The sequence below is a fragment of the Rhineura floridana genome, chromosome 2 (assembly GCF_030035675.1).
Source record: "Rhineura floridana isolate rRhiFlo1 chromosome 2, rRhiFlo1.hap2, whole genome shotgun sequence".
Classification (NCBI taxonomy): Eukaryota; Metazoa; Chordata; class Lepidosauria; order Squamata; family Rhineuridae; genus Rhineura; species Rhineura floridana.
The window spans coordinates 102,986,969-103,001,388 of record NC_084481.1 but is presented as its reverse complement, the minus strand read 5'-3'; positions in this window follow the sequence as shown (position 1 = coordinate 103,001,388).

Below are 14,420 nucleotides of genomic sequence, written 5' to 3'. Positions count from 1 at the left end.
CTATGCACTGAGTAAAGAAGTACTTCCTTTTGTCTGTCCTGAATCTTCCAACATTCAGCTTCTTTGAATGTCCACAAGTTCTAGTATTATGAGAGAGGGAGAAAACTTTTCTCTATCCACTTTCTCAATTCCATGCATAATTTTATACACTTCTATCATGTCTCCTCTGACCCGCCTTTTCTCTAAACTAAATCATTCTTGATCAGTCTCTTACAGTGGTGTGGTGGAATTTCAGCCCATTCTTCCATGCAGAACTGCTTTAACTCAATGACATTTGTGGGTTTTGAGCATGAACTGTGCCTTTCAGGTCCTGCCTCAACATCTCAATGGACTTTGACTAGGCCATACCAAAACTGTAAATTTCTTGTTCTTCAACCATTCTGATGTAGACTTGCTTGTGTGTTTTGGATCATTGTCTTGCTGCATGACCCAGCTGCTCTTCAGCTTCAGCTGACAGATGGATGGCCTGACATTCTCTTGTAGAATTCTCTGATACAAAGCAGAATTTATGGTTCCTTAAATGATGGCAAGTCATCCAGGTCCTGATGCAGCAAAGCATCCCCAAACCATGACACTGCCACCACCATGCTTGACTGTTGGTATGAGGTTCTTCATGTGGAATGCAGTGTTTGGTTTTCACCAGACATAACGGTGCCCATGTTGTCCAAAACGTTCCATCTTTGACACATCTGTCCATAGAACATTGTTCCAGAATGCTTGAGGATCATCCAGGTGCTTTTTGGCAAACAATGTTCTGTGGGGACATTGGGTGTTGCTTAACTTTCTTTAATACATAAATGAAATAAGTATCAAAACGTTGTGTTATTTGTTCACTCAGGTTTCCTTTTCCCTAATATTAGGTTTGGTTCAAGATCTGATAACATTCAGTGCCAAAAATATGCAACCATGCAGAAAATCAGACAGGGGGCAAATACTTTCAAGGCACTATATACCAAGGAGCATTTGCCTTCCTCCTGCTGCTACCCTGAACACCCAGGAGCCAAGGGACTGCTGGAGGAGCCCTAGCCAGGTGAAACAGCTCCGCTTTTTTCACTCAGGGGATTCCTAGTTCAAATCTAGGGTAAAGGAAATCTAGGGAAGTCTAGAAGCCTGCCCACCCCCAAGCAAACCTGAGACAATCAGAAGGTATACTGCATGACCAATACCTTGGCCCTTGCATTGACCAACCAGCTCTTTTGGCCCTCCCCCTGGCAACCCATGTGACCATTCCCTGCCATCTATGCTACCCTTTCTGGGTAGCATCCCAGTAGCCCTCACTGACCCTTCTCTGTCATAATCTTTCTCTCTCTCTCCCATGTTGGAATATACATGGTTCAACTCCAACTTGTGGGTTGAGGCTGCATGGGGTTAAAAAGGGTAGCTAGAGAGGAGACCTCTTGGTTGCTAGGCTATGCCTGTCCTTTGATCTCCTGCTGTCTCTTCCTTCCTGCTAGACTGATATGCAAAGGATGTTGATCACAGTTCCTTCCCTCTTTCTTACCTTCTTCTTTCTCTTGAGAGGGGAGCAGACATATTCCTTTGTCTCTGCCTCTTCTCCAAAGCATGAGGGCAAGCACTGGGCTCAGTGTTTGCAGCTCCAACTTAGCTAGTTAGCTAGATATAGGACTCTTTCCTATCAAGCATGTACTTCCAGAATAAAGTAGTTATTTCTTTTTTTAAAGCTTAAAGTCTCTGTCTGACTAATTTGCAGGGAAGGTATAATCTTTAGCAAGGATTCAAACACACACACAAGCTCGCTCAGTACCCTCCGTTCCCAGCATTGCAACTCTCTGACATCCCAGCCCTTCCCATCACAATTGCCTCAGATATTGCCTTGCCCTTCTTGGCTTATTAAAGCTTGCCGAGGGGGTCTGACTAAGTGGATCCAGGGTGTAGTCAATGCATCATTGCGAGAGGGAGTGGTTCCAGCCACCTTGAAAGAGGAGGTGATTCGACCACTCCTGAAAAAGCCCACCCTGGACCCATTGGTTTGTGACAACTACCGACCAGTTGCAAATACCCCCTTCTTAGGGAAGGTGATTGAGAGGGTTGTGGTGCAGCAACTGCAAGTACTCTTGCATGAAACAGATTATCTTGACCCATCCCAGTCTGGGTTCAGGCCTAGTTATGGGACTGAATCAGCCTTGGTTGCCCTGATGGATGACCTTTATCGGGAGAAGGACAGGGGGAGTGCAACCCTATTATTCTTACTTGATCTTTCAGCGGCTTTTGATACCATTGACCATGGTATCCTTCTAGGCCGACTTGGTGAGATGGGTATTGGAGGCACTGTTTTACAGTGGTTCCGATCCCATCTCCAGGGTCGTTCTCAGAGAATAGCATTGGGTGACTGTCTTTTGGACCCCTGGCAGTTGTGCTGTGGGGTGCTGCAGGGTAATAACTTGTCCCCCATGCTGTTTAACATCTATATGAAGCCTTTGGGAGCAGTCATCAGGAGCTTTGGGGCTAGGTGTCAGCAGTATGCTGATGATACCCAGCTCTATTTCTCCGTAACATCTGGATCAGGAGAGGCCGTGCAAGCCCTGGACCACTGCCTGGACTCAGTGGTGGGGTGGATGAGGGCCAATAAACTGAGTCTGAATCCTAGCAAGACAGAGGCCCTGTGGGTTGATGGTTTCCGAGTTCGGATAATTGGTCAGTTGCCTCCTTTGGATGGGGTCGTACTCCCTCTGAAAGAGCAGGTCTGTAGCCTGGGGGTGCTCCTAGATCAATCTTTGTTGCTAGAGGTCCAGGTGACCTCAGTGGCTAGGAGTGCCTTTTACCAGCTTCGGCTGGTGAGACAGCTGCGGCCATTTCTGGACTGGGATAGCCTGACCACTGTTGTCCACACACTGGTAACCTCTAGGCTCATTACTGTAATGCGCTCTATGTGGGGCTGCCCTTGAGGTTGGTCCAGAAGCTGCAGCTGGTGCAAACGGTGGCGGCGAGACTGCTCACTGGAGCAGGGTATCACCAACATGTCACCCCACTGCTGAAAGAATTGCACTGGCTGGCCATTTGCTACTGGCCCAAGTTCAAGGTTCTAGTTTTGGTGTACAAAGCCCTATGCAGCTTGGGACCAGGATACCTGAAAGACCGTCTCACCCCTTATATGCCCAGTCGATCACTGCGCTCTGCAGGTGAGGGCCTCCTGCAGATACCACCTTATCAGGAGGCTTGTTCTGCACAATACAGGAAACAGACCTTTTGTGTGGCGGCACCTACCCTGTGAAATTCCCTCCCCTTGAATATTAGGCAGGCGCCATCTCTGCTATCTTTTCGGCGCCTTTTGAAGACTTTCCCCTTTCAACAAGCCTTTTAAGTTGAGACCTATCCCAGTCTGCATCTGTGTCAGAATTGTTTAATATGCTTTTTAATCATGTTTTTAACCCCTTTTAAGGTTGTTTTTTAAAATGTTTTTAATGCTGTTTTGTTTTAATGTATTTTAAGATCTATTTTTATGATGTTTTAAAGTGTTTTAGTGCTTTGTTTGCCGCCCTGGGCTCCTGCTGGTGGGAAGGGCGGGATACAAATTACATAACTAAATATCCTGGCAGCAGAATCCTACCCACTTGAATGCCCTGAGAGGCTTGCCCCCTCCCAGTCCAAGGGTCTTGAGTGAGCAGAGAGAGGAGGGCTGCTGCCCCTCGGCCCATCTAGCTCCCTGCCTGCCAAAGCTTCCATTTTCAAAAAAGAAAAGTACCTGCTGGCTGCTCCCATAGGTCCCCTGCTGTGATACTTTGGTGGCAAAAAGCCCACAGATTTGTCCATTTAAAAACTGATAAATTAGGATAGCCTTGGAGAACCACACAGAACTTTTAGGCATGACAGTATCACAACAGCAGACTGGTTACTCTCATCGGCAAGCCACTGTGGTACTATGATGGCAAAAGTATTTTTGCGTATCCCCCCGTGGTGGCTGGTGGCTCCTTGTCAGTGGGGCAATGGAATCCAGTCTGAACATTCAAGGAGCTGTTCAAGGGGTTGAATCTATTGTTTCTCCAAGCCCCCCCCAAAATTGTCCGCCTTCTAAAAAATGAAATTTTAGTTTAAAAATATTTTACTGATCACTACTTCAGGCTCCCTGCTGTGACTCTGTGACTCCTCAAAACTTGTCTTTTTTCTTTTAAATCAATTTTTGGCCACACCCACTTTGACATGTAGCTTCTGGTGGGTTGATTATGAGTCAATATGGTCCTTAGCCCATAAAAGGTGGTGCTGCCACTGCTATAGCCCCTGAACCAGCAGATTTTCAATATAGAATTGCACCCATATTTATTTAACTTTTTTAAAAAAAATAGCATGCTATCCTGAGGGCTGAGGATGGGAAACAATATTTTAACACACTAGGGGGGCTCTGCCCTCCTGTTCAACAACCCCCACCTGCCAGCCCACAGCAACCCCACTCCCCTCACCAATCCACTTGCCTCGCCTGTTCCTCCACCACCACTGCCCCTCACTGCCCCAGACAAACACTGCTGCTGTGCAGTGCACCTAGGCTGCACACCAGACTCGAGTCCTAGCCACTCGCCCACCCAGCCTGCTGCTGCCAGCTCTTCTGGAGAAATGCCACCACCACATATGCCACACACCGGCCTCCTGCCTGCCACACTCAGCTGCTGGCGCTGCCACACATAGGCCACCAACTCACTCACCAAAGCTGCTGCCATTGCTGCCTAGCCTACTTGCCGAGGCATGCAGTGGCAGGCAGTATGAGTGGCATGCAGTGGGGAGAAGCACTCAAACTGCATTTCTCAGTGCCACCTGTCTGTGGCACTGGGAATTGCACAGTGTGACACACTTTTATGTATGTAATAGATAGACAAAAATAACTGAAATGAGATTATTTTTAAAAAATGTAACATAATGGGATGCCCTCATTAGAAATACAGACAGTGGATACAGATTAGTACTAAGCACAAATGACAATTGAAAATAACTTTCTGTATTTTCTCTTTGACCTCAAGGCACCTGGATAATAAGCATCACCAATTAAAACAGTGCAAAAGATTATTTTAAAAGCAAGGCTGTGGTAATCTCCAAATATGCTAAAAGTCTTAAAGAAAGGACCTATCCTATATGAGGAGGATATGGATAACTAACATTTACTTTTAAATCATCAAGTGACTTCTCAGTAGCCGGATCCTGAGTTGACTTAACATGCCATTAGCTTTTGATTGGCATAGCTGTGGCCCTTCAGCCGCTGCTGTAGTACAACTCCCATAATTTCTAACCATTTGTCATGCTGGCTGGTACTGATGGGAGTTGGGAGTCCAGCAGCATCTGGAGGGCCACAGTTTTTCTACTCCTAGCGTAGAAGTAACAGATGAGCTCAGAACCTAATAAAAGTGAGCCCTATTTTAATAGATAAAGCCAACATCTTGATGGAGGTGATGTTCATACAGATGTGAGGGGGGAAAGAATGCAGGAAGCTCCTTATGTTGAGTAAGACAGTTGGTCCATCTAGCTCAGTAGTGTCTACAGTGACCAGCAACCGCTGTCCAGGGAATATTCCAAGCCTGGAACTCTGAACCTGGGACTTCCTTAATACAAAGCAGGTGCTCCACCCCTGAGCTATGGCTTTTCCCCCACCATCGATGATGATACTCCTCTTAACCTACTGGGCACGGACAATGATCCATGTCTTCAAATTGGGCCTTTATGCAGTGCCTGTCTGCCCCACCATAAACTGATTACCTCTTTCACAGCATCCTTTGAGCTCCCCAGTCACTGCCTACTAAGATTTCATTTAACCCGTGAGAAAACTGCTTTCCCTACTCTGGTGAAATGACTCTGAATCGGCACTCATCTACCTCTAGAAATCAATGCGTTGGATAGACACTGAGAACTGTTTTCTGCTTCCTTTTTTGGTTGCTTTTCTTTTCTGTTGACATTTTAAGCTGCTTAATTGATCGAACAGCCATTTCTCTAGAGTCTGTTCCATGTATAAACTGCTTGGCCTTGATTCCAATTCTCTCTCTCTCTTTGCCTTGCAGCCAAGAAAAGCAAAATGGATGCAGGTTTCGGTGACCTTTCCGTGACTCTCGGAGTACTTGAAGCTAATGTATAGGATATAATCTAGAAGAGTGCCAGGGATTGCTCATCCTTTGGAGGGATTCACATAGCCCTCTTTTTCCCTCCAATGTGAGGTGACTCTCCCACCCCAACCTTCTGTGGTAGATAGCCTCATGTGTTTGGGTTTTTTAAAAAACAACAACAATGTTTGTCTCAAACCCTTTGGGCTTTTAATCTGAACACACACTGAACTGTTAGGAAGGCTGGGATATATTGTGGTTGTATGTCACAGGAACATAGGAAACTGCCTTATATTGAGCCACACCAGTGGTCCATGTGGCTCAGTATTGTCTACACTGACTGGCAGCAGCTCTCCTGGGTTTCACATGCAAGGGTCTCTCTCAGCCCTACCTGAAAATTTATTTATTTATTTATTTATTTATTAAATTTATATACCGCCCGACTAGCGATAGCTCTCTGGGCGGTGAACATAAAATGCTAGCAATTGAACCTGGACCTTCTGAGAGCAAGGCTGTCTGGGCCAGAGTTGGACTCAGGAGTTGGAGGTGAGTCTGATATTAATTCTTGTTTTATCAGAGTCCGTCTTACATCAAAAATAGTATGTTTCAAAAGCCTAACTAGTTTGGCTCACTACTGATGCTAACTATGCTAACTAAACATTCTCTGCAGCATATGGAGCAAGTTGACTCAGCACCCCAGCCTGAGGGGGAGCCACCTTAAGTAGGAAAGGTCTTCGCCCGTAATCTCTGACTTCTTCGCAGACCCTCCCTCTGACCCACCCTCTTCTCCTTGTGTCTAGTAGGGGGGGCGAGCCTCCGTCTGGTCATCTGACAATACAGGCTTGCTAGGTGCTGGCTTGGCTTCAGGGGGCGGAGAGTTCACAGGCGGGGAAGCATTTGAAGTGCGAGGTGGGGTGTCCTGAGAAAGTGGAACTGGCACATATGCGAGATTGTCCCTCAACGGCTCTGCCAGGGCGCTTACAGGTGGAGCGCTCTCTGCATTGGCGGGAGGGGTGTCCAAGAGAACTGGCAGGCTGTCGACTACACCCCCTCCCTCAAAGTCCTCACTAGCCTCGACATCCCTGGTGCCTTTGCCTGATCTACTTGGGGAAGCTGGAGCTCGACTGACTCCCCTCCCTGCTACTCTTGAGGAAGCTGGGGCTGAACAAAGGCAGATGCTCTGCCACTTGGTTACAGTCCTTCCACAGGTCATGTCATAAGGTTTCTTAAAAAAAAAAACCTTTATGGAAAAAATAGCTAGGCAGATCCGCTCTGAAATGCATGTTGCTTCTTCACAGTATGCAAGGAACTTGTCAGCAACCTAGAGTTTTATTTGTTATATAACCCATCTTCCTCTACTTGTTTTTCCTCCTAGCCATCTTTTATCCTTGCAAGAACCTTGTAAGGTAGGTTAGGCTGAGGCAGAGTAGCTAGCTCAAAATCACCCAATGAGCTTCATGCTTGAGTGGGGGCTTGAACTTGGGTGTCTTCAGCCCTGCAAACACTACCTAGCAGTGGGGAACCTGTGGCCCTCCAGATATTGGAGTACAATTCCCTTCTTCCCTGACCATTGATCATGCTAGCTGGAACAGATGGGAGCCAAAGTCCCACAGGTTCCCTATCCTTGCACTGCACCATACTTGCAGTAGCCAGTTCTCTGCCCTTCCTCTCTAACTTTAAACACTATATTCCTGCACATTGAACTCCTCCAGGAGGTTCATCAAGGCATTCCTTTGTATCTCAGGAATGGGAAGGAGCCAAAATACAGCATAGGATTGAGGTCTTAGACTTGGTGCTGCACGAGTGGATAGTATATCACTGGCTAGTTGTGTCCATGGGGATTGGTCTTGTGATGCAGAGAGCAACCAAGAAGGCTAACTGGACATAAACTGCTCCTGAGTGCTGGTGGAGTGGTTACCATGCACCCAGACAGAGACAGACACTGGTAATGGACAGAGCTGGAGTACACTGCTACTAGAAGCTGCTTTCAACTTATCTTGAACTCTAACACCTTTTGGATGGATGGATGGATGGATGGATGGATGGATGGATGGATGGATGGATGGATGGATGGATGGACGGATGGATGGATGGATGGATGGAGGCGCAACATCTGCATCCAGCTGACCAGGGCATTTGCCAGGGACCATACACTCTGACCGGTCCCACTGGACCCATGCTGCCATTTGGACTCCCCGGCACCAGCACTTCTGCAGCCACCTGCCTCCCCCTTGTGCTTGTGAATGAGTAGGCTTATCTGACAAATATGGTGGTCTATTACAGTGCTGCCACTAGGTAAGCCCCTTTACAGGTGAGAATGCAGAGGTGGCTGACAGCTGCCCCTCCCCGTAGCACTTGCAGGCGCACTTACCTTGTGGCCACACCATAACAGGACACCAAAAAGTCCACTCAGGAGAGGAGGCAGTTGGTGACTGCAGCAGCACCACTACAGGGTTCTCCAGTGGGGTAGTCAGTGCTGGGATGTCCATCAAGTGCAGCCTCCTAGATCCCCCGCAAAAGCTGGAGATGGGCCTGGATGGATGTTCAAGATTAAATGATATATTAACCGAAAATGTATGTGTGGATCATCACAATTTCTTTTCCTCTGTTTTGCTTTCCATACTGTAAATCAGGCATGGCCTTCCAGACTCCTATGCTGACTGGGGCTGACAGGAGTTGTAGTCCAACCACATCTGGAGAACCACAGGTTAGCCATGCTGCTGTAAGAGGAGGAGGTCATTACTTGGCTGTTTGTAGACCAAATATGTGGACCATTTGCTCAGGATAGCATGAACACTGTAGAAGGGGAACTGAAGCATATTGAGAACTCAATGTGAGCTTACACACAACATGGCCCTATGTTTGTCCCCTATCCCCAAACTAGTATGCTAAAGTTTTCTCAATAGCTGTGGAAGGATACCCCCACAACTATATTTTTTGTTGTTGCTGACTTTGTTTGCTGAAATCTAAAATAGCAGCCTTGCAGACAAAAGATTTTTAGAGCAATAAATGTCAGTTGCCACCTCTGGGCTTCACACACAGCCATGATGTCATTGCTTAGATTGTGCAACTGTATTTTGCTCAGCGGGGGGGGGAGTTATCCCAGGCAGCTTATCTATTGCGCTGTCGCTGTGGAATGCATATTGGGTATTCCCTGTGCCAAAGTGGGATGAGATCAACTCTCCGCCCTATGACCAACCCAAGACGTTTTGCTGCCTGCGGTGAAACCAACCTGACTGGTAGCTGAATCTTACTCCAACACTGATGATGGGACAATGTCCTCCATCACACCCGTGGGCAACATGTTAGTTTAGGGGGTATAGGGCTATGTGGCACACACAGCTCTGCCCTTCAATACCCTCCCATCACTCCCCATCCACCAGCATCTCTTACCTGAGGCAGCTACCTCACTCTCTCTAATGGTAGGGCCAGCATTATGGCTCTAACTCACCCTGCATCCTTTTGTCAGCAGGTACACATTGCAAGGCTATCTGTCTTTCCATTCTTGGCCATTAAGGGTCAAGCTATTGAATGGGGGCTTTACTTTGCAAACCTAAATGCAGCTGGGGCATGTATTCACTGATATAATCCCATGTACACTGAACCACTAAAGACAACAGGGCTTACTCTCAGTTAAACATACATAGGATTGGGCTGATTATTGAATGCAGAGGAATTTCCTTCCGACCAAAACTGCTTAGGAGAGCTTAGTCACAACTAAACTTTGGTTGAATAAGAGCCACTATCAGACCAAAGTTTTGATGGGACTGGTTGCATTTCTATTTACTTAGGAGTAGTGTTTCTATTTAAAGGTAATTGTGCATAAAATTACACTCTTACAGACATGTCTGGTTAGAAGAAAGCCCTGATGCGTTCAGTGGAACTTATGCGCAGGTAATTATTTAGCTCTAGTTCCCCTGAAAGCAATAAGACCAATGTTTGTCACAACTAAATTGTTCTGTTGGTTTCAATGAGACTAACAGCACAATCCTGTGCCTGTCTCAGATAAGCAAGCCCTGTTGTTAGCAACAGTGGTCCCAATCTGGCTAAGGTTAGTCATGACCAAGGCTGCAACCCAATACATGTCTACTCAGAAATAAACTCTGTTGGGTTCAAGGGAGCTTAACACCCTAGTAAGTGTGCTTAGGATTGCTGCCTTAGGCTGCAATCCAATACACACTTACTTGGGAGTAAGTCCCATTGAACCCAACAGAGTTTATTTCTGAGTAGACATGTATTGGGTTGCAGCCTTGGTCATGACTAACCTTAGCCAGATTGGGACCACTGTTGCTAACTACTAGCAGGCTGTGGAAGATAAATTCTTCCTTGGTCATAAATGGCTTTTGCTACTACAGAAGCAGCATTTTATGACACAAGAGAAGCTGAAGTATAGCTAAAGGGATATTATGCATGTAAGAAACCACAATGGGGGTATTGTAAGTGGAACCTGATTAATTCCTGGGACAGCCTTTGCAACATCCTCATCATGGTTACAATAGCAGCGGAGAAAGTTTAACTTGAGAGAGAGAGAGAGAGAGAGAGAGACTTGCTTTCACCCCTGTTTAGTGATGTATCTTACAGGGTGATGATGGCTGATAGAACCCTTTCCACACCAGGCAGCCACTTTCCCCCTACGTAGAAGGTAATCACAGCGGAACTTCCTTATTGTTTAATGCAGGACCTTTTCTCTCCAATTCTTCCTGTGGCCCAGGGCATGTTTCAGCTTATTTTGTATTGGTGTCTGAGCCAAATCAATGGGCTGGGACATGGAGGAGGCCACTAACCACACTAAGGCAGCCAAATGGAATGCTGAGGCTGCTTATCAGTCAATCTGGAGAAGCAGCAATCAGTCTTTTGCTTTCAGTCATTCCACAGATTTTGCTGGGAACATGGCGATTTCCCTCTTTTTAACAGCCAATCTATTGATTTCAAGAGTAGAAAATCAGAAGCTGGCAAGAAGCAAGCAGTCTGAGCGTATATTTTCCTCTTCCATAAAATCCTGTTGTATTTTTTCCCTTCTGAATTGTACTTAGACCTTCTCTGCATTAAATGGCAGGCAGGGAGTCTCAGTGATCAGTTTTTTAAAAAACTGGGGTGGAGGAGGAAATAATCTGTCATATTAAAAACAGCAACCAGGAATCTTGGGTTTCCATTCTTGACCCAGCTGCCTCTTATTTTATTGTGATTTTATCTACTGTATCGAGGGTGGGCAATAAATATAAAAAAATAACTGTATGGTAGATTCACACGTTATTTGTGTTTCCCACCAAATCTACACTCATACAGGAGCTGCAGCCAATCCTAACTTGCTGTGGAGTGTCCCTGTATGAGCGCTGCATTGGTTACGCTCATACTTTCTGCCTCATAGGAAAAAAAATGAATTGTGGTTACAATAGGAACATAAGAGAAGCCCGGCTGGATCAGACCAAAGACCTATCTAGTCCACCATCTCATTTCCTACAGTGGCTAACCAGATGCCTTTGGGATGCCCACAAGCAGGACGTGAGTGCAACAGCACTCTCCCACTCTTTATCGCCAGCAACCAGGATTCAGAGAGGCATGTTGCCTCAAATTCTAGAGGTACTACCCGCCATCCTGACTAGTAGCCATTGACAGACAGCATAATCCTCCATGAATTTTCCTAATCCCCCTTTAAGGCTAAATTGGTGGCCATCGCTATATCATCTTGTGGGAGTGAATTCCATAGTTTTAACCATGTGCTGTGTGAAGAAGCACTTTCTTTCATCTGTTCATTCAGTTTCATTGGATGACCTCACGTGGCAGAGGTAGGAAACCTTTTTGGCCAGGTGGGCCAGATCTTTATCTGTCCCTCCCCCCCTGCAAGCCAACTTTGGCAGGTGGGCGGGACAACCCTCCTGTCAATCACCAGATGCCATGATGACATCACATGATTAACAGGTGGGTTGCCCAGTCCACCTGTCAAAGACCTGTGTGCAGCACTTCCCAAGCAGAGGGGGCTCTGCCAGCTCTAAGCTTGGCACTTGGGAAGCACTAAGCACAAGGCTTGCAAAGCACTTTCTGCAGCACTTCACAAAAGCCTGACAACCAGCTGGTTATTGGGCACTTGCGAATCTGTGCAAGGAACAAGCTGACAAAAGTGCTGTCTGCAGGAGTCAGCTGCATAATCAAGCTCCTCATAGGGAACTCTCTCATGCAGCCGATCTTGCCCCATATGACATCAGGTGTGGGGCGCATTGTTGTGGTTTGGGGAAAACAGCTTTGCAGGCCAAACAGACTTGTGAGGAGCCAAATTTAGCCTGTGGGTCAGAGGTTTGCCACCCCTGCCATATGGCACCCTCAGGCAGATACTGGTGCCCCAGCACCCCATGCCTCCACTAACATCTTCCCTGGCTCCCTTTCTCTGATGCTCTGCTATGGTCCAGGTTTAAAAGGTTTTGCTGCTGTTATAGGTGGCGGCAGTACGAAGACAAATACATAATGTATAAATAAATAAAATTATTAGTAATAGATCTCAGCCTAAAATGAATTAATTGGGAAGAATGATTCTGGAGCTTTGCCAAATATTTGTTTTTTTCTGTCAGCATTCAATTCTGGGCCCTTCTTCTCTTCCCATTCATATGAGAAAGATTGTAATGTGGAAGAGATCCTGTTCCTTGCTTGCTTGGTCTCATGATGACTGGCAGTGCCACATATTGTGATGGAACAGGGTGTTCCCTACTTCTGTCATAGGAACTCCATCCCTTTTCCAGATAATCTGGGCTCCTGCTGGGAGGAAGGGCAGAATATTTATTTATTTATTTTATTTTATTTATTAAATTTATATACCGCCCGACTAGCAATAGCTCTCTGGGCGGTGAACATAAAACAGCATAAAAATACAATAAATAACAAAACAATACTAAAATACAAGCAACAATCCAACACAATAAACATTTTTAAAATTAAATCAGTGTAACTTAAAATGCTTCAGAGAATAGGAAGGTTTTGACCTGGCGCCGGAAGGAGAGCAGAGTCGGCGCCAGGCGTACTTCCTCAGGGAGACTGTTCCATAGTTCGGGGGCCACCACTGAGAAGGCCCTAGATCTTGTCATCACCCTCCGGGCCTCCCTGTGAGTTGGAACCCGGAGGAGGGCCTTCGTAGCAGAACGTAGTGCACGGGCCGGTTCATATCGGAAGAGGCGTTCCGCAAGGTATCGTGGTCCCGCACCATATAAGGCTTTATAGGTTAATACCAACACTTTGAATCTAGCCCGGAAACATATTGGCAACCAGTGCAAGCTGGCCAGAACAGGTGTTATATGCTCGGACCGCTTGGTCCTTGTCAGCAATCTGGCCGCCGCATTAATAAAACAATAAATTAATTAATAAATAATCAATCTGTGGTCAGAGGTGATCAGTGAGGCTTCAGCTCTTTGCTTTCTTCAGCTCTGAAAATAGGAACAAGAGCAATTAGCGTAAGATGCCCACTAATGCAAAACAAAAAACAAAACAAAAAACAAATGAAACAACATAATGGCTTGTTTGTTATACTTTGGTGAAAAATATATTACATTCCTGCTGACATTTCTTGTACAGGGATTCTTAGATAACTGGTTTTAAATGCTATAGGAAAGTAATAAAAATGCACAGATAACACTATCTGAAATCCTGCAATGTGTTTGTAAAATGGACATGCAGGAAATGTGGCATTATTAACCCTCATGGGGCCACACCCACTTCAAGGCCAGGGTCACAAATGCACCACAATCATTAATGAGCACAGTAACAACCTAACCTTCTTTTGCAATATGGGCACAGGCTATTCATCCTGGGTGTAGCTGAGTATGATTTTTGTTGTTGTTACAGGTTTTCTGATTAGATGGGAAAACCACAAGCAGTTATAAGCTAGTCTCTGTTTGGTCAGTAGCCCACTATGGTAAAGAAGAGCAAGGGAGAAGAGACAGAAAGGGGGAAATAATTCCATTTGCTTTTTATTATGGTTCTTCCAGCTTTGGGAACATTCTGGCCAGAAAGGAACCAGGAATTACATAGCTGAGCACCTAGAACAGGGATGGGGAACCTATGGCCCTCCAGGTGTTCTGAACTCCATCTCCCAGCAACCCCAGTCAGCACAGCCAATGGCCAGGGATGATGGGAGCTGGATTCCAACCACATTTGGAGGGACACGAGTTCCCCGTCTCTGACTAGGAAGCATCCACTAAGGAATTTCCCAGGTCTGGTCAACTAAGACTGTGTACACACTCCCATTTACTCTGCATCCAGTGCACTCCCACCACTGGTTTGGGAAGCATCATACAAACAACCATTAGCCACAATCCATAGCTATCCTCCTGCATTTTGATGTGTTTTTCCCAAAACCAGCTTCAATCCAAATTGAGAAAAAAGAATGGCCTGTTGTGGGAA